Consider the following 20,486-nt stretch of genomic DNA (forward strand, 5'->3'; position numbering starts at 1 on the left):
TTCAGTTCTATTTACATAATATACAACACATTTCAGCTTTAAATCAGTATTACAAAATTATTAATAATATATACGTACATACACACCCGTGTTAGGGCTTCTGGTGCAAACACAGACAGACAAAATTTTAGACAGCAGACGAAATGTGTAAGACCTTTTGACAGAGGGGAAAAACTCAGAAGCATCAGATTTCTCACTATTTACTGTGTGGAAATCATGTGAGATGATGAAAGACGGTTCAGGAGGAGACCCGCTTGAAGAATTTACTGAAGCTTGATCGGTCAAGGAAAAAAGAGCAGTACAAGTTAACAGATAAGGTGGAATGCTACCTGTATTGTCCTAATGCCACATCACACTTACTATATGTTCAAATAAGGTGATTGTTCATCACACATCCTCATCACACCCATACATATATAAACTATTGGGTAACTAATTTTAAATGTGAAATTATGTTTACCTATAAGTCACATTTTGTGTAACAATTAAAATGCTTTCATCCTTGTTGTGCATAAATCATGATCCCGAGGGGTGTTATCGTTATGGGGTGTTATGACAATTTACCAGAAACTCTTGTCCTATCTCTGCGGGTCTGTGTTAAACCCTTGATGCTAAGGTAACTGCCAATGGGGACTGGGCACTATCGGCTATGGTAGAAATAAAGAATGAACTATTGCCTACAATAAGGGACCTGTGTGTGACCTGTGGAAAAAAATGGCCTAATACTAAATAGAAACCTAAAGACCTAATGATAAAGGAAAAAATACAGAAATAAAGAAAAACCATGCTGTTTCTCAAAGATCACTATTTAATACCATGAACCAAAGAAGCATGTTGCATTGGAAACAAAGAAGCCAAAAGCAACGACCCTCATTCCCTCTATCTTAACTGAATTTCTTCTTGAAGATGTTGACTGCAGTTCAAGAACAACACCCATATTATATGTGTGGATGCGAGACTGGCATTAAAATGAACCAGTTTATCACTCACAGAAAAATTAGGCAAATTACACTCAACAACATGGAGACAGCCACCAGGTACCTCACTGATTATGATTACTCATTACAATATCAATATTACCTGATAATTATCCATCATCACAAATACTGTGGTTTTATGGCAAAATTCATGAGCACCATTAACCCAAGTTCGACATCCATGCCTGTCACAGATAAACACTTGCACACAAAAAGTGACTAACTGTGATTTTAATTAATTAAATAGTATTTCTTTTGCACAAGCGAAAGGAGACAAAGTTTTTCAGTGTATGAAAGAAAGCTTCATCTCTGAGGCCATAAATGAGAGGACTCAGACATCTCGGTGCAAGAAAAAACATTATGTAGTTACCATATCTGAAATTATTAAATAAAATAAAGTCAATCTGAAACAAAGCAGCTTCTATGAACGGGCACCACAGCTGGATGAGACAAAGCAGCAGCTGAAAACCATGAAGAACCACTGTTCTGAGCCCTTTCTTTGATGACTTTTTATCTTCTCCTGATGCAGCTTTGGCCACTTTCATTATTTTCACATAAGAGAAAACAAGGATGATGCACATAATCAAAAACTGGAATTGATATATAGCTGATCTAAGATGTTGCTGCCATATGTAAAACATAAACACCTCCACTGAACATAACTGATATTGTTTGTAAAAGCTCAGGGACGCTGATACAAAGAAGGTGGAGAGAATAACAATGCAGGGCACAGAGCTGAGGCAATGGATGATGAGGATGCAGTGAATAGTATTGCGTGTGGAGCACAGCTCTCCATGGCGCAGGGGCATGCAAATGGCCACATAGCGCTCCAGGGTCATTGCTGTCAGAGTAACTGGTGTGACTGTAACATACACAAGTACCACAACACAGATAATGATACACAACCAAACTTGAATAGTAATATGAAACTGGGCGAAGATGACAAGGATATTAGACATGAATAACAAGAAACTATCTGACAGTAATGTAACAGCAAATAGGATGTAGCGTGTAGTTGTATAGAAGCACTCTTTTGTGAAAAAGATGACGATGAGCAACAAGTTGATGCAGAGAAAAATTACCACCAGGATCTGCACAGTAACAATCTGGTCTTTGATCTGCTTCTGCAAGGACTCACCACCAGGCAGTGAATTGTTATCTGCCATATATCTGTTTTCTAAGCAAACACAGAGGAAGTTTTAGCCAGTGCAAAAAGTGTCTAAATTAAATGCAAAATTGGATTCCTTATACAAAATATATGTTCACTTTCAATCTTCTGTAAAGTGACACGATGGTGGAGTAAATACATCAGTTTACCAAACCCTACAAGCTGCTGCAGAGAGTTATTGTCTGCTGAGCTCTGTGCAGCCTTCTGAGAGAGGGCTGTGCATGATGATGACTTTAAAGCCTAGAACATCCAAAAATAACACCAAATTAAACTTCACTTCACCAGTGTTGTCATCGCCACATAAAACTGTAGTAGTCTCCATCATTGGCTGTTTGTATTTACAGAGACGGAGCACTGCATATTCTAAAGTGACCTCAGAAGTTGTTTTCATTCAAATTTACTTCCAATAGAATATTACTATACAATAAGTCCTGCTTTCCAAAAAATACTCAAAAAGAAAAAGGTCTGGGCATGTCTTCTTTTTAAACATGACTTGAAACACTTTCGTTCACAAGCTTTTCATGTTCAACCGTTTTGTCTTTGAGTGGGACAGAATTAGTCTAATTGCTGATGCAAAGTTGGCATGGAATTACTTTTATGAAGGGTTTAATGGCATTACAAGCCGATATGACCCCTTCTGTAAATTCAGGGTAAAAGGACAATGCAATCCCTGGTTTTCAAATGAATGATGTTGTCTTATTAAAGGGAGAGATGTAGTCGGGGCTAGGGTAAGGAACACAAAATGCCTCAATGAACCAAGGAACTTTTGGAAAAATGTGACATATTCTGGTAAAGAAGAGATTTTTGAAGATGACCTGTATGATTTATCCTCCCCTTGTGTGCTGGTATGGAGAGAGGAAAAGAGTCCTTGTATTGAGTACTGTCACAGAGTTTGTATTTAAGGTAAGTTTATTGCTCGTTAGAAGTACTCTACATGAAGTTAATGTTGGCATTAGATGTTGGGCTGACATTGATGCCTGTCAGCTATCCTTTGGCCTGCTGGCCACCAGCCTCATGCGTTGAGTAACATTAAAAAAAAAACATTTCATCTTTAAGGTTCCTGGTAGCTGCCACAAAAGAACCATGACAGACTTGATGAAACTATTCATAAACTCAGTCTAACATTTAATTGTGTGGTCAGCAGTGACGTGCAGTCAGGGGAGGCCATCATGGAAAGAAAAAAAAAGTAAAAAGAAAAAAAATTAATTTAATTGTTATATGTATACAGTGATTATACTATAAAGTTATTTTCCATTTAACTTCACCAGTTTTAGATTATTTTTATTCAAAATCGCTGAATTTTGACTTTTACCGTTCAAGTACTGAGAAGAGACTTGCGGTGAGGCAGCAGCCAGCTGAGCCTCACCATGGATTGCGCAATGGCTCGGCTAACTGCTGGCCTGCTGTGCAGTGAGACCGTATTGCTATCTCTCTGTATGTCGCTATTAAAATGTTCAAACACTTTTGCTATATGAGTTATATTATAAATTTCCATAGTTTAGTTAGCTGAGGTATATAATGTACAGTGTATTTTATCAACAACTGTATGTGTGTAACGTGTTTCTTGTGCTGAGCAATCATAAAACGGCTGCGAAGACGCACTGGGTGAGGCACGCAGTTCTCCTGCCTCATTGTAGAGGGCGCTAGTGATCCCAAGTCAGTGCCTCACCAGCCATGAACCTCACCGCATGTCACTGGTGGTCAGTTATAGTTGACCCATGTATGTAAATTTGCCATCGTAGGAACAGTGATAAGATAGTGACCTTAGATATGAGAAGCCATGTTTCCACTCCACCTCAGGATGCAGGTAAAATTATACCTCACAGACAAGATCCACTCAGCTAAACACCTGGTGTAACTCACTAGCAGCTGGTAACTAGTGAACTGCTATGCTCCTCCATGTCACATGCACACAGTGTTATTAAAGCATAATAGAAGCAATAGGAAGTGGGTGGATTGACTTTATTTGTAATGTTTATAAGTGCTCCAAAAAGTAGATAAAAACAGATTTCATATTCTCATAAAGGGCAAAGTTATTAGTTTCCATTTACAAAATATACACCATACTTCTGCAAACCCTCATCATTGCAAAATTATCAAAGAGGTATTAATCATTTAATATAATAATTATATAATTTTGAGTTTGGGAAACATAAAATGCAAGTAACTATTCATTTTACATTTCTCTCCAGCCATTTTGTGAATGAAAGCCAACAACAAGGACCATCAGTCCCTTCATCTTAATTGTATTGCTGATTGAAGATGTTTTCACTGCATTGCACATAAACAAAGTTTACAAACAAAATACCCATATTATAAGTGTCACTGTGTGACTGTAACTAACATTATCCAGTTTATCACTCACAGGAAAAATGCAAATTAGACTCAACAACATGAACACAGTGGTGCTTACTGGAGAATTAAATAACATGCTGCATTTTCCATATCAAGCCATAACGGTGCTGCACTATGTATATAAACTTCATGACTGATGTTTGCCAAGCATCTCACTGTTTATCATTACTCATTACAATCTCATGCAGGACCTGATACTGATCCATCATCACAGATACTGTGGTTTTGTGGTAAAATACCTGGCAGCCCACTGGCTCATTATCTGTGAGCACGAGCAGACTAACAGTTCAACATCCATATTTGATAAACACTTGCACACAAACAGTGTAACTGTGATTCTAAATTTGTTAAATAGTATTTCTTTTACACAAGCCAAAGGAGACATAGTTTTTCAGTGCATTAAAGAAAGCTTCATCTCTGAGGCCATAAATGAGAGGACTCAGACATCTTGGTACAAGATAAAACAATATGTAGTTAACATACCTGACATCATAGAATAAATTATAATCAATCTGAAACAAAGCAGCTTCTATGAACGGGCACCACAGCTGGATGAGACAGAGCAGCAGCTGAAAGCCATGAAAAACCACTGTTCTGAGCCCTTTCTTTGATGACTTTTTATCCTCTCCTGATGCAGCTTTGGCCACTTTCATTATTTCAACATAACAGAAAACAAGGATGATGGACATAATTAAAAATTGGAGTTGATATATAGCTGATCTAAGATGTTGCTGCCATATGTAAAACATAAACACCTCTATTGAACATAACTGATATTGTTTGTAAAAGCTCAGGGACGCGGATACAAAGAAGGTGGAGAGAATAACAATGCAGGGCACAGAGCTGAGGCAATGGATGATGAGGATGCAGTGAATAGTATTGCGTGTGGAGCACAGCTCTCCATGGCGCAGGGGCATGCAAATGGCCACATAGCGCTCAAGGGTCATTGCTGTCAGAGTAACTGGTGTGACTGTAACATACACAAGTACCACAACAGAGATAATGATACACAACCAAACTTGAATAGTAATATGAAACTGATTAATGATGACAAAGATATCAGACATGAATAACAACAAACTATCTGACAGTAATGTAACAGCAAATAGGATGTAGCGTGTAGTTGTGTAGAAGCACTCTTTTGTGAAAAAGATGACGATGAGCAACAAGTTGATGCAGAGAAAAATTATCACCAGGATCTGCACAGTAACAATCTGGTCTTTGATCTGCTTCTGCAAGGACTCACCACCAGGCAGTGAATTGTTATCTGCCATATATCTGATTTCTAAGCAAACACAGAGGAAGTTTTGATGATGGAATTTGATGATCACTTTACCAAACCCTACAAGATGCTACAGAGAGTAATATTGTCTGATGAGTTCTTTGCAGCCTTCTGAGACAGGGCTCTGCATGATGATGACTTTAAAGCAAAGAAGATCCAAAAATAACACCAAATGAAACTTCACTTACGAGTATCATCATCACCACTAACACCAAGTCTCTCTCATTGGCTGTCTATAGTTAGATAGTCAGAGTTCTGCATACTCTAAAGTGACCTCAGAAGTTTTTCCCATTCAAATTTACTTCCAGTAGAATATTAATTTTCAATATGTCCTGTTTTGAACAGTTTCGCCACGCTCCAGACAGACACACATAAAAATAGGCAGGGGAGGGCAGAAAACACAGGTAAAAGCTAGTCACGGCCTAGACCATGACAAGTACTGCTCTGAGTTTGGCATGTGGGAAAGCGTTCTCTTAAACCATAAACCTCTTGAAAACATGACTCCCAGATAGCCTCCATAGGGCCTGGACTTCGGAGTTGCCCAGGGTCAAGAAACCTGGAGCGTGGTGTTCGGAGGTAAGGCCTACCTGATCTGAACATGATTGATGTTTTGTTGTTGGACCTATGTACTAGTAATGGATTGGCGACAACAAACACCATGTTTGAGCATAAGGAGGTTCAAAAGTATAACTCGTAACAGAACACCTAAGACCTAAGATCAATGAACGACTGAAGGCTCTGGACATTGTAGGCCTGTCTTGGCTGACGCACCTCTTCAATGTTGCATCCAGGGTGGGGACAGTGCCTGTGGACTGGCAGACTTGGGTGCTGTTCCCCGTTTTCAAAAAAGGGGACCGAAAAGTGTGCTTGAACTAACGGGTTATCATATTGCTCAGCCACCCAGGGAAAACCAACTGTTAGGAGTCCCCAGGGTTAACGCAGAACATGCTAGAGAATTTATATATCTTTCCTGGCCTGGGAATGTCTGAGGCTCCCCAGGAGGCGGTGAAAACAATGCTGCGGAAAGCGACATCTGGATTACTTTTTCTGACAAGCTGCGGCAGTGAACTGACCCCAGATAAGCCTCAGAAAATGAATGGATGGTTGATGATATCTTTATGAAAATGTTTTATTCTTTCTTTTTTGACTCTGCCCTCACATTCCCCTTTGTCAGCTAGTACGGGTCACTTTACCTAAAAAATAAAGAGATTGCTGAATGTTGAATTTATTGATCACTGGCCTCTTAACTTATATTGTTTGTTATGTTTTATTAATTGTCCATTTATTCTTGTAAGTCTGTCGGTTGTGTAGTTACTACTGACTGTACAACAAATTGCCCCTCAAACATAATAAATACCATTCTCCTCCTTCTTGCACTGGCCTGATGTACTCCTGTACCACAACACCAGATTCGTAGAATACCACAACAGGCACCACTGAACTTGGGGCCACAGGTCTGTGCAGCCGCCTCAGCAATGGAGGCCTGAAATTTGCCCATTGTAGCTCCATGTCTCCACTATACCCCAGGATGCAGGAAAATTATACCTCACAGACAAGTTCAGCTTAGCTAAACACCTGGGATCAGATGCTTAATTGATGTGTACGCACAAAAACCCCGTGGACACCATTTCCTGTACATGAATTGGTATTTATAAACACAGAATGTATGGTGAGAATGTGTGCACCTCACACATTCCTTTGACCACGCATACACATGGTTTTCCAAAGCAATCCAAGTTACAGTGAAATTAAAATACAAAATAACACGAGTCGCAGTCATTATTATCATCATAAGTTTTGCCATTTTACACAGCAATAACAATTTTACATTTTCTCATTTGAGAGACGCTTTTATCTAAAATGATTAACAAGAGGCTTTAACAATTCATAAATGGAAATAATTATGTTTGTGTGCTCAATGTTTCCTTTAGCACCGTTTAGTGTCTTATAGTGTCTTCTTTCATTTATGGCTAATTGTGGAAGTGGAAATGAGGCTCGTGCACATGTGCCCAATTTCTCAATGGTTGAGAATTACAAAGCGGAACCATGCGTACGCACGGCTTTGTATTTCTGATGAAAATAATTTATATTTATTATATATAGATATGTATAGATCTATACAGATATATATAAATATCGTCTCGTCTTGTCGTCTCCCGCTCATCCAGATCCAGGTTGCGGGGGCAGCAGCCTCAGCAAAGAGGTCCAGACAGCCCTCTCCCCAGCCACTTCCACCAGCTCTCCCGGAGAATTCTGAGGCGTTCCAAAGCCAGCCGAGAGATATAATCCCTCGAGCGTGTCCTTGGTCGGCCCCGAGGCCTCCTCCCGGTGGGAAATGCCCGAAACTCCTCCCCAGATGCCCGAACCACCTCAACTGGCCCCTCTCGACATGGAGGATCAGCGGTTCTATTCCGAGTCCCTCCCGGATGACCGAGCTCCTCACCCTATCTCTAAGGCTGAGCCCGGCCACCCTGCGGAGGAAACAAATTTCGGCCGCTTATATTCGCGACCTCGTTCTTTCGGTCATTACCCAAAGCTCATGACCATAGGTGAGGGTTGGAACGTAGAACGACCGGAAAATCGAGAGCTTCGCCTTCTGGCTTAGCTCCCTCTTCCCCACAATGGACCGATTCAGCGCCCGCATCACTGCTGACGCCACCCCAATCCGCCTGTCGATCTCCTATTCCATCCTACCCTCACTCGTGAACAGGATCCCGAGATACTTAAACTCCTCCACCTGAGGCAGGACCTCCCCCCGACCCGGAGCGGGCAATCCACCCGTTTCAGGCTGAGAACCATGGCCTCAGACTTGGAGGTGCTGATCTTCATCCTAGCCACTTCACACTCGGCTGCGAATCGCCCAAGCGGGAGCTGAAGGTCGGTGCTCGATGAAGCTAAGAGGACCATATCATCCGCAAAAAGCAGAGACAAGATCCTCCCGCCACCGAACCCAAACCCCTCCACCGCCCGGCTGCGTCTAGAAATTCTGTCCATAAAAGTTATGAACAGAACCGGTGACAAAGGGCAGCCCTGACGGAGTCCCACCCTCACCAGGAACAGGTCCGACTTACTGCCGGCTACACGAAACAGACTCACACTCCTTTGGTACAGGGACTTGATGGCCGCTAACAAGGGGCCATCCACCCCATACTCCCGGAGCACCCCCCACAGGGAGCACCTGGGGACACGGTCGTAAGCCTTCTCCAAATCCAAAAAACACATGTGGACTGGATTGGCAAACTACCATGCCCCCTCCAGCACCCAGCGAGGGTAAAGAGCTGGTCCACAGTTCCACGTCCAGGACAAAAACCACATTGCTCCTCCTCGATCTGAGGTTCGACTACCGATCGGACCCTCTTTTCCAGTACCCAGGCATAGACCTTACCGGGGAGGCTGAGGAGTGTAAATCCCCAGTAGTTGGAACACACCCTCTGGTCACCCCTCTTAAAGATGGGGACCACCACCCCAGTTTGCCACTCCAGAGGCACTGCCCCCGATGTCCACGCAATGTTGCAGAGGCGTGTCAACCAAGACAGTCCTACAACATCCAGAGCCTTGAGATACCCAGGGCGGATCTCATCAACCCCCGGGGCTCCGCCACCACGCAGTTGTTTCACTACCTTGGCGACTTCTGCCCCGGAGATTAGATCATCCATCCCCAGGTCTCTTGATTCTGTTTCCTCCACGGAATACGTGTTGGTGGGATTGAGGAGCTCCTCAAAGTATTCCTTCCACCGTCCGACTATATCCTCAGTTGACGTCAGCAGCCCCCCGCCCTCACTGTAAACAGTGTGAGCGAGTTGCCGCCTTCCCCCCCTGAGGCGCCGGACGGTTTGCCAGAAACTTTTTGGAGCCGATCGATAGTCTTCCTCCATAGTCTCACCGAACTCCTCCCACGCCCGAGTTTTTGCCTCAGCAACTGCCGCGCCTGCGCTCTGCTTGGCCCGCCGGTACCAGTCAGCTGATTCCGGAGACCCACAGGCCAACCACGCCCTGTAGGCCTCCTTCTTCAGCCTGACGGCTTCCCCCACCTCTGGTGTCCACCACGTGGTGGTCAGTTGACAACTCTGCTCCTCTCTTCACCCGACTGTCCAAAACATACGGCCGCAGGTCTGATGATATGACTACAAAGTCGATCATAGACCGGCGACCTAGGGTGTCCTGGTGACATGTGCACCTGTGGACATCCTTATGTTTGAACATGGTGTTAGTTATGGCCAAACTGTGACTAGCAAAGAAGTCGAATAACTGAACACCACTCGGGTTCAGATCGGGCAGGCCGTTCCTCCCCACCACACCCCTCCAGGTCACGCTTTCATTGCCCACGTGAGCGTTGAAGTCTCCCAATAGGACACAGGATAGCACCCGTCCCAAGGACTCCAAAAAGGGCGGGTAGTCTGAACTGCTGTTCGGCGCATAAGCTCCGACAACAGTCAGAACCCGATCCCCGACCCGAATGCGCAGGGACACAACCATTTTGCCACCGGGGTGAACCCCAACATACAGGCAGAGAGCCTGGGGGCCACCAAAAAGCCCACCCCGGCCCTCCGCCTCTCCCCCGGAGCAACTCCAGCAAAGAAGAAAGACCAGCCCCTCTCAAGGACTTGGGTTCCGGAGCCGACGCTGTGTGTTGAGGTGAGGCCAACTATATCTAGCCGGTACCGTTCCACCTCTTCCACAAGCTCCTGCTCCTTTATATATATTTATATATAAATATAATAATTATATTAATAATATCTTGTTTTGTGCATACACATGGTTTTAGTCAGACATCTACACAGACCCTGCATCTGGCCACTGGTCTAACTCATAAGTACAGTGTTAGTTACACATAATAAAAACTATAGAAAATGGATGGATTGACTTTATTTGGAAACTTTACACATTCCAAAAAGTAAATAAAAACAGATTTCATACTGTCATGAAGGGCAATGTCTTTAGTTTCCATTTACATAATGTACACAATAGATCAGCTTAAAAACCCTCAGCATTGGAAAGTCATTACCAAGGTCTAAATGATATATTTAATAATGAGAGCATGTAAAGTTTGGGAGACATAAAATGCATTTTACACTTCTTCTCAGCCATTGTGTGAATGGTCTAGTGCTAGGGCTTCTAGGACAAACATCAACTGACAGAATTTTAGACAGCAGAGGAAACATGTCAGACCTGTTGACAGGAAGACTTCCTGCTTGAAGCAATATCAACTCAACAACACGAACAAAGTGATGCTTTATCGTTACTCATTACAATGAGTAATGATAATCAGTTTTAGGACCTGATACTGATCCATTGTCACTGATACTGTGGTTTTGTGGGGATAAAAACCAGAGGCTTATATGTGAGCACACACCCATTCAGCCAAGTTCAACATCCATGGTTGTCATAGATAAATAATTGCAAACAGACAGTGACTAACTGGGATTCTAATATGTCAAATAATATTTCTTTTACACAAGCCAAAGGAGACATAGTATTTCAGTGCCTTAAAAAAAAAATCATCTCTGAGGCCATAAATGAGAGGACTCAGACATCTTGGTGCCAGAAAAAACATGATATAATTACCATACCTGACATTATTGAATAAACTGAAACTAATCTGAAGCAACGGAGCTTCTATGAATGGGCACCACAGCTGGATGAGACAGAGCAGCAGCTGAAAGCCATGAAGAACCACTGTTCTGAGCCCTTTCTTTGTTGACTTTTTATCTTCTCCTGATGCAGCTTTGGCCACTTTCATTATTTTAACATAACAGAAAACAAGGATAATGCACATAATCAAAAACTGGAATTGATATATAGCTGATCTAAGATGTTGCTGCCATATATACAATAAAAACAGTTCCACTGAACATAACTGATATTGTTTGTAAAAGCTCAGGGATGTTGATACAAAGAAGGTGGAGAGAATAACAATGCAGGGCACAGAGCTGAGGCCATGAATGATAAGAATGCAGTGAATAGTGCTGCGTCTGGAGCACAGCTCTCCATGGCGCAGGGGCATGCAAATGGCCACGTAGCGCTCCAGGGTCATTGCTGTCAGAGTAACTGGTGTGACTGTAACATACACAAGTACCACAACACAGATAATGATACATACCCAAACTTGAATAGTAATATAAAACTGGGTGAAGATAACAAGGATATTTGACATTAATAACAAAAAACTATCTGACAGTAATGTAACAGCAAATAGGATGTAGCGTGTAGTTGTATAGAAGGACTCTTTAGTAAAAAAGGTGACGATGAGCAACAAGTTGATGCAGAGAAAAATTATCACCAGGATCTGCACAGTAACAATCTGGTCTGGGAGCTGCACCTGCAAGGACTCACCACCAGGCAGTGAATTGTTATCTGCCATTTATCTGGTCTCTAAGCAAAACAGAGGCAGTTTTAGCCACTGCAAAAAGTCCAAAGTGTCATTATCAAAAATCGAAAATTGGATTATTGGTACAAAATGATAAAAGTCCAATTCTAATCTTCTCTGAAGTCATACAATAGTGGATTATATACCCCAGCTTAACAAACCTCCCACATACTGTTCCAGAGAGTAAAATTGTTTGCTCTGTGCAGCCTTCTAAGAGAGGGCTGTGCATGATGATGACTTTATAGACTAGGACATCCAAAAATAACACCAAATGAAACTTCACTTCACCAGTGTCGTCATTGCCAATACTGTAGTCTCCCTCATTGGCTGTCTATAGTTGGATAGATGGGGTGCTACAGTAACCTCAGAAGAAAAACAAATAAGAAAATAAATGTAAAAAGTTAGATAGATACTAGATAGATAGATAGATAGATAGATAGATAGATAGATAGATAGATAGATAGATAGATAGATAGATACTGTGAAAGAAATATAATACATCAACCCTGGCAACTGTTGGGTCTGAGCTCTACCTCATGAGCTGGACACCAAATATGTTGGATTTTGGTTGTTTATCAATTTATTGGCTATCATAAATTAAGAAAATATTAATATTAATAATATTAATATTAAAAAATAACTTCAAAATTAATTAAAGTTCACAGGGCACCAGCCTAAACTAATAGGCAAATTAGCCAATATGGGTTTAATCTCAATTTATTACCATTAATCTGGAACTCTGATTAACCATTAGCTTACTAACTATAACCAAATTACTAAATCAACAGTAAGTTACAGTTGAAGGTTTGGAATTCTACCGAGTAGAGGTTGGTAATATTCACGCTTGTGCAACATTAAACACACCAGTAGTTACTTAAAGACATTTATTTACAATGGAGCAGAGTATAACACAATGTCTAATCTAGTATATACAGGTGTGTGTGTGTGTGTGTGTGTCTGTGGGGACACAGACAAAGGCAAGATGGCCGACTCAAAGTGGTCACTGTGACCTCATGACCTGAACAAAGAAGAATACACAAGATGGCGGTAAACAACTCGGTTCTAGAACTGAGACGTACTGCTATGTGTGTGAACATACGAGTACTCGAATAACTGTATGACTGACCACAACCTAAGTAAACATTACAACAACAAGACATCAATCAACAAGTACATTAACAAAGTTAAGACTTCTGCTGCTTAGCTATGCTGTGCTATGCTGTGCTGGGAGAGGTTAGGCCCAGTCAGTTAACGTTACCCAGTCCTTGGAACAAGCAAAGAGGTCCTTTCCAGTGTTGTTGTAAAATCCAGTGAGTTGGGAGGTTTCCTGGTGGAGTAAAGTCCTGTCTGGCTGTGTTGCTTTGCTGTTATCTCCTTTGTTCTCCTCACAGAGCTAGCTGTTCCTTGCTAACTCTGCTACGACTCATGTTGCTTATAAAATCAGCTAGCCTTGTGTCGTAGCTGCTGATTCTGAAGAGGATTTGGTTCATTCACAGTTAATCTGAAGCAGGTCGCTGCTGTAGAGGAGAAGAGCGTTTGCAGGCTGCTGGTAGCACGCCGGCGAGAGAGAGCTGGTTTCTCAGGTAGCAGAGCTGACTTGGGCTGGGGCCTTGTTGCCCTTTGAAGAACCGAGATTAGAGGGCTGGAGCTGCTCTCCAGAGCAAGCCAATAAGGGAAAAGAGTGAGAAGAGGTCTAGAAGACTGGTTTTGTTTGGTGACACCCTTGGGGGTCACATGTCACACGCTGACCCCCGTGGGGGGAAGGATCGTCCCCAGGTGTGAACGGTGAGGAACTGTGGAGTGTGAGTTCCTTTGTCCAGTGGAGCAAAGAAACATTTGGTCTATTGAATGATTGAGTCCCAACACAACTCACTTGTTGATAGTAAAACCAATATCAAGCAGACCAAAACAAAAAAAAAAAAAAAAAAAAAAACATAAAATAAATAACAGATTTCAAAACAAAGTCTTGTGTCTATGTAGATTTTTGGGTTATACACAATATTTCAGAGCACAAATAATGTAGACAGACCTCTGACCTGTCCAGCCCATTGCTGTTAAACCAGAAACACTACGACTGCACTTCGCCAAAGAGGTTCCGACTCTATTACAGGGGCACCAACCCAAAGATGTGACAGATCCGCTTTACCAGTTTGCATGGCAGCTACCAGCTCACTCTCTCCACTGCTTCTGTGTGTGTGCTCTTTAAGTGCACGTAATGACATTGCTCCTTGAAGTTGTTCGTGTCCTCAGTCCGAAGAGAAAGCCAAACTCGACTGACAGTGGAAATCGTCTTTTATTAACATGTTTACCCACGTTTAAAAAACCTGCTTATACCTGCTAATATTGGTGGAGAAAGGGTATAAGTTAAAGGTATCTGAGTGTGGCATAGCAGCCAAGGCATGGTCTTTCCCATCTATATATAGAAAGTCTCTGAACCAGCAAACTGCTCAAAATGACGCAATTTCTTGCTAAACAGAATGTGGCACAATAATTGTTTTATCTCCATTATATTGGAAAATTTTGGGGGAAAAAATCGTAATCAAAAGAAAAAAGAGCTGGCTCTTCCCCTTCCGGTAGATTGCTTCCGTGTTCAGGGAACAGTCCAATTTACCATCCAGGTGCACACCTAGGTATTTACAAGTGTGCACCACCTCAATGTATTTCCCCTAAATGTTGACTGGCTGAAGGGTGGGCATTGACCTCCGAAAGAGGATGACCATCTCCTTGGTCTTGCAGCTCTTCAGAAGGAGGCAGTTCTCGTCGCTCCATCCACTGAAGGCCATTGCCAGATCCCTGTACGCCTCTTCCTGCCTGATACACACCACAATAGCTGTGTCATTCCAGTATTTCTGCATGTGGCAGGACTCATAGTTGTATTTACAGTCCGTCTTATACAGGGTGAACAAGAATGGAGCCAGAACCTTCCCCTGTGGAGCCCCAGTGCTGCTCATCACTGTCCCTGAGACAGTTACCTGGCCTGACGTACTGCGGTCGTCTTGTCAGGTAATGTATGATCCAGGATGTGAAGGAGGGTTCCTCCCCCATCCCTTCCAGCTTGTCTTTAAGAATTGGGGGTTTGATGCTGTTAAATGCACTTAAAATGTCAAAGAACATAATTCTCATGTAACCACCTGGCTCATCCAAGTAATAAACGGCCCGGTGGAGCATGTAAAGGATGGCATCATCCACTTCAGGATGTTCCTTTTAGGCAAACTGTAGGAGGTCAAGTGCATGTTCAACCTGTGGCCTCAGTAGGTGGAGAAGCAGCTGTGCCAGGGTCTTCATGATTTGTGATGTGAGGGCCACTGGTAATTTAGGTACCGGAACAACACATGATGTTTTCCACAGGACCAGGACCCTCCCTATTTGTAGACCTAATTTGAAGATCCCCTGGAGAGGCTCAGCCAGCTGGGCTGCAAAATCGGCGGAAGAATAATAAACCCGAAACAGAAGATTAATAGATGCCTCGGAGCTGAGCACCCGTGGCACTAATTACAGTCGAAGATGCTGTGTAATCCATATGTATAGACCATTAGCTTTGGGAAATGTTTATATTGTTGTTTGATCAATTAACCACTTGTATCATAATTAATTCCAGGTTTGAAGGATGTAATATGAAATCAACACTCCTATTACTCCTCTCTGCCATTATTAGTGCAAGTAGTTTTATGTTATTTCATTTAATGTTTTGTGGTCATGGTGGAAGAAGGATGTGCGAGTTTATAAGTAAACTCTAGATTTAAATTATTCTAAAGTTCAGTGGAAAATTACTCTCTTCTCCAAGTGGAAACACGGGAGAAGATGGGTGGTGCCCATGAAACATGCGCCAGCCCCCAGGGGATAAAACAGTCGTGAACAATTCACACATTGTTCAGAAGCCTGTTCAGAAGCCTATTCTAAGCCTATTCTAAAGCCAAAAGCAAGCCTAAGTCAATTCCAGGTCTAAGCCTAAATCAGAGTTCAAAGAGAAGAAGATGCGAGAAGCAAGAAACGATGCAGAAACTAGAAGTTGAGAACTTTACTCAAAGCTCAGAGTCCCAGCTCAAAGCCCGGTTCTGTAGCCATGGAAACTCTTAGCTCTAAGCTGCTCACCACAAACTCATGGCTCTTAGTCACTTTTGCACTTTCCGCGTCGTTTATTTTTCCTTGCCACAAGCTACAAGTAACATGATTTTTGTCTACATGCGCAATCTTTTATTTTTATAAGCCAGGTCAAGACCAACTGAACCGAAGCAACAGAAGTGCCTCAGAGTAATTTCGTAACTTTTAACCATCATCAAGTTTTCCTTTTTGAAGATTTTGACAACTTTAGAGTCATCTGGTCAACGCCAGTCTCCTCTAAAGGTATCCAACCAAAGTGAAGAGCATTAGAGTTTATTTCACATCAACCCGCAAGAGACACCAGCAGATAACACCTCTGCACGACCGCCTGCAGAAAAGCCGAGCAGAAATCAAGAGTGGCCGAGACAGAAAGTCTCCTGGCAAACTCCACCAGAGCTGAACTGCTGAGACACCGGCAGAATCCGTCATCGTGATAACGGGACACGGCCTCCAGGAGAATCCACCCGCGTCTCCAGGGTTACCACGGCAACCACAGCTACCTGGGTTCCAGCCGAGGGTCTTCAGCTACAGCGCAACTCACAGTAGGCCGGTCTTAACACTCTGCTCATGACTGGGTTGATGTCGAAATATAGCAATATTTAATCATCAAACCTAGATGTAGTATCATTAGCTGTATAGCCATAGTGTATAGCCATAACATATTCTCTCCCACCATTGCCAACTCATCACACTGCTCATTTCATTATTATTTTCATCTTTATGATTATTACACCTTGCATTTACTCTGTACATAGTAGTTTAGTTTACACCCAGTTTTTGTCCTGTTGTATTCTTTTGACGTAGAGACTGGAGATCCATTGAATCGAGAAGTCATGGCTTCCGATATAAGATTGATCAATTTGGCAATGAAGTAATTCATTGTTGTCCTCCTAGAGGACTAGTGCCCCATTTCAACGAGAGTAAATCCTTAAATATGGCGTTAACGCTACAATATTGTCGTTTAACCAGGTTTCCATAAAACCCATGAGACTACACTCACTACACTATACTCACTGGTTCTTCACAAGATATTTCAAAAGACTGGTCAGATGCTTCAACTCAACATATTGTTTCAAATTCGTTGCCGACGATTGCCTAAAAATTTGGGCTAGGCAATTAACCGAAAAAGTATCAAAACTGAATTTTAGAATCTTTCACAACTTAATTTTGCTGATGTTGGTTAATTTGGTTAATACTTTCTTCAATGCATGCGTTCATGAACTGTCCTGTTATAACATAACACCTCATGTTCAGTCATGTGTGTCTGCCCCACCCGACTAATGTTAGTCTACTCCCGATGTTTTGAGCCCCTAAAATGGAGACTTTTGGAAATGCTGCTGGACCCATTTTAGTATGAAAACGCTGGGGTTACACTGTAGTGGCGATCAGTGTAGTGCCTGGATAGGCAGAAATTGAGACTTTTGGAAACAATGACACAGACACCTGTCCTCGCCTCCTGCTTGGGTCACAATTACCAGACAGTAGTGAATGCAACATGGAAAGCAACCCAAGGTAGCACCACCATTTTGTTTAATCATTTAGAACTCAATCACATTACCAAATATGAAGAGTGCCCGGCTCTGAAAAAGAGAGAGGGATCCCGAGAGAGGGATATGCGCCAAAGAAATCATTCATTAAACGTAATCAAGGTAAAAGTTTGAAAAAATCCCTATATAAGCCCTAATAAAAACATGAGATATTTTCCATTGGAATTTGTAATGATTTGTCAATTCACTGATGTAGAGTATTATCCACTTCATGTCCTTTTGTTATAACATTCTAAATTGTTGCATGTTCTTCCTTTATGTATGTCTTATCCTAAAGTTCAAGAGGGGTGCCAACTAAGATGTTGTTGAAGGTTTCCTTGTACCATCCATTATAAGTTGAGGTTAAGGAATGTGCATTAAGGGGCAAAACTGGTTAAACATTGGTTTTCTGTTAAATACGGTACGAGAGACTCAGGATGTGGGGGTCTTTGCTGGCCCAAAAGGTTAAAGGCTAAAGACCAGAGGCCTGAGACCAGATGTGGTCAACCTCTGGGTGAAGGCTCCTCTATTGAAAGAAGGGCAATTCCCAAAGGAGGGTTGAGACGGATAAATAGAGGGTTAGTGAGACAGTAGAGGAGAGATCTCACATTGGCAGAGAAGCTCCAGGATTCGGCATTTTTGACACTGTTTCTTTCTTGTAAATAAACTTCTTTTTGACTGCAAGTAAAGACGTGTCAGCGGTGATCACTTCTTCACATCAGCACCTCAAGATACCACACTGAGCATTCGCTTAATTCCTTCTGTAACTCACCAGCAGATGGTAACCAATAAACCTCTCTGCTCCTCAGGGTCGTATGTAAACTTTGTTATGAAATCACAATAAAAACGAGATAAAATTGGTGGACTGACTTTAATTGGAAAGTTTGCAAGTGTTCCAAAAATGATATACAAACAGATTTCAAATTATTATGAAGGGCAATTAAATTATTAATGATGTATAAATAACATATTTTACAGATCAGATTTAGATTTTTAATTAGAACTAGAAAATTCCAGGGAAATTTTGAGTGCCACGGGGGCTACTGCCGGGATGAGTACATGATTTATTTCCAGTGTTCAAAAGTCACCCTGATCATATTCTGCTTTTGAGAAATGTCTTGATATAAAAGACTCTGATATAAAACAATGTCACATCCCTCCACCATGTTTTATGTGGGAAATATCTCATATTCTGTGTTGTTTTTTTTTATAAAACAAGAGGCAACATGTTTTCAAACTGGCATTTAAAGGTTTAAAATCCTGAAACCTAATAAACATTTGGTAGGTTTGATCAGAACTGAAGTGGTTTAAGAGATGTATGCAAAAAAAAAAAAGCAGAAAAAAATATTGATATATGATGATTTTATAGCATTTTCTTTGTGTGTCCTTTTTTGGACGCGAGGAACCCCAGAGGGTACAAAATGTGTTACCAGTGTATAATAGACCTGTAACAGTAACTGACATTAGATTTTAAAAATATGTCAAAAAAGACACTTTCTTGCAGAAATCCATACCTGCAGCTGTAACACAGCCAAAATGATCAGCAAATCAAAAAAGAAAAGGGAAGAAAATGTCCAAAAAAGGACAGAGGGAAAACCCCTGAGGGTTAATAAATCCCATGAACCGCTATTTAAATTACCACTATTATGTTTTTTTCTGTGCTAAATTTAACATTACTGGGGAGGAGAGCAACGTGACTAGAAGTGACAGCGAGAGAGGGCTAGTAGCTTCTCCTCTCCTCTGTCTCAGCGGAGACGTCACAACTTCATTCACTCTTTTAACAAAACAAAAAAAAAAGCAACAAAGGAAGCAGTAAATGGACTTACATATCGTCACCTTCCTAATGCCACATTAATAGAGAATCAGTAGAGAATCCAGTAAAGTGGGGCCAGAGGGAGGAGTGGGGAGATGTGCATGCCTCCTCAGCATAATTCTTAGTTGCTTTGTTAGTTGAGCTTTATTGTTGACAGAGTTAAAGGTTATTTTGCCTAAGTCACAAGGCATGTTCAAAAATTGGCCTAAGTCATTTATTGCTCTTTTGTTACATAATTGGCATACACTGTTATTAGTATGTCAACAGTCATCTGTTGTAATGACCTTTTTGAGTGAAATCATTAATAAATGTTATATATTCAATATTTTGTTGAGTTTTTTGTGTTTCCTGAAAAACCTGAAAAAATAACTTATGCCATTATTTTAAGAGGGAGTCGATATTTAAGACCTAACTAAATGTAATTTAAGACCTAACATGCGGCTAATGTAAAGCTAGCGGAGCTTGCACACATGCACACAGGTCAGGAACTGCCGTTGCCATGGCAATGTGAAAATCTGCCCAGAATTTGGCTTCTACATGGCTTCAAACAATTGCAAATTATGAGAAAACCGTTACTTCTTTTCAAAAACTGAAAAGACCGTGACAGACACTGAAGCCAGAACTTTCTTACAGTCTCTATTAGAGATCGACCGATATGGTTTTTTCAGGGCCGATACCGATACCGATTATTAGTAGTCAAGGAGGCCGATAACCGATATTTGGAGCCGATATTTATTTGCAATAAAAGGGAAAATATTGGCGTGAAAATTTTGAATAATGGAAAAATTCCACTTAACTTTGTTCAAATGCCTTTAATCATATGCTTATTTAACAGCTTTTCAGATTTGCAACATGTTAAAGTTTTTTTTTTCTTAGACAATAGATATCTTTGTTTTA

General features: G+C 41.6%; 3 pseudogenes; all 3 read right to left on the reverse strand.

Annotated features, from left to right (window-relative positions):
- Positions 1-1,216: 1,216 nt before the first annotated feature.
- Positions 1,217-2,186, reverse strand: LOC111653627 (odorant receptor 131-2 pseudogene; annotated as a pseudogene).
- Positions 2,187-4,847: 2,661 nt separating this feature from the next.
- Positions 4,848-5,795, reverse strand: LOC111653628 (odorant receptor 131-2 pseudogene; annotated as a pseudogene).
- A 5,421-nt stretch (positions 5,796-11,216) lies between these two features.
- On the reverse strand, positions 11,217-12,191 carry LOC111653629 (odorant receptor 131-2 pseudogene; annotated as a pseudogene).
- Positions 12,192-20,486: the final 8,295 nt, after the last annotated feature.

The sequence above is a fragment of the Seriola lalandi genome, unplaced genomic scaffold (assembly GCF_002814215.2).
Source record: "Seriola lalandi dorsalis isolate HSWRI2012SDOR001 ecotype SW California unplaced genomic scaffold, Sedor1 jcf7180002054237, whole genome shotgun sequence".
NCBI lineage: Eukaryota > Metazoa > Chordata > Actinopteri > Carangiformes > Carangidae > Seriola > Seriola lalandi.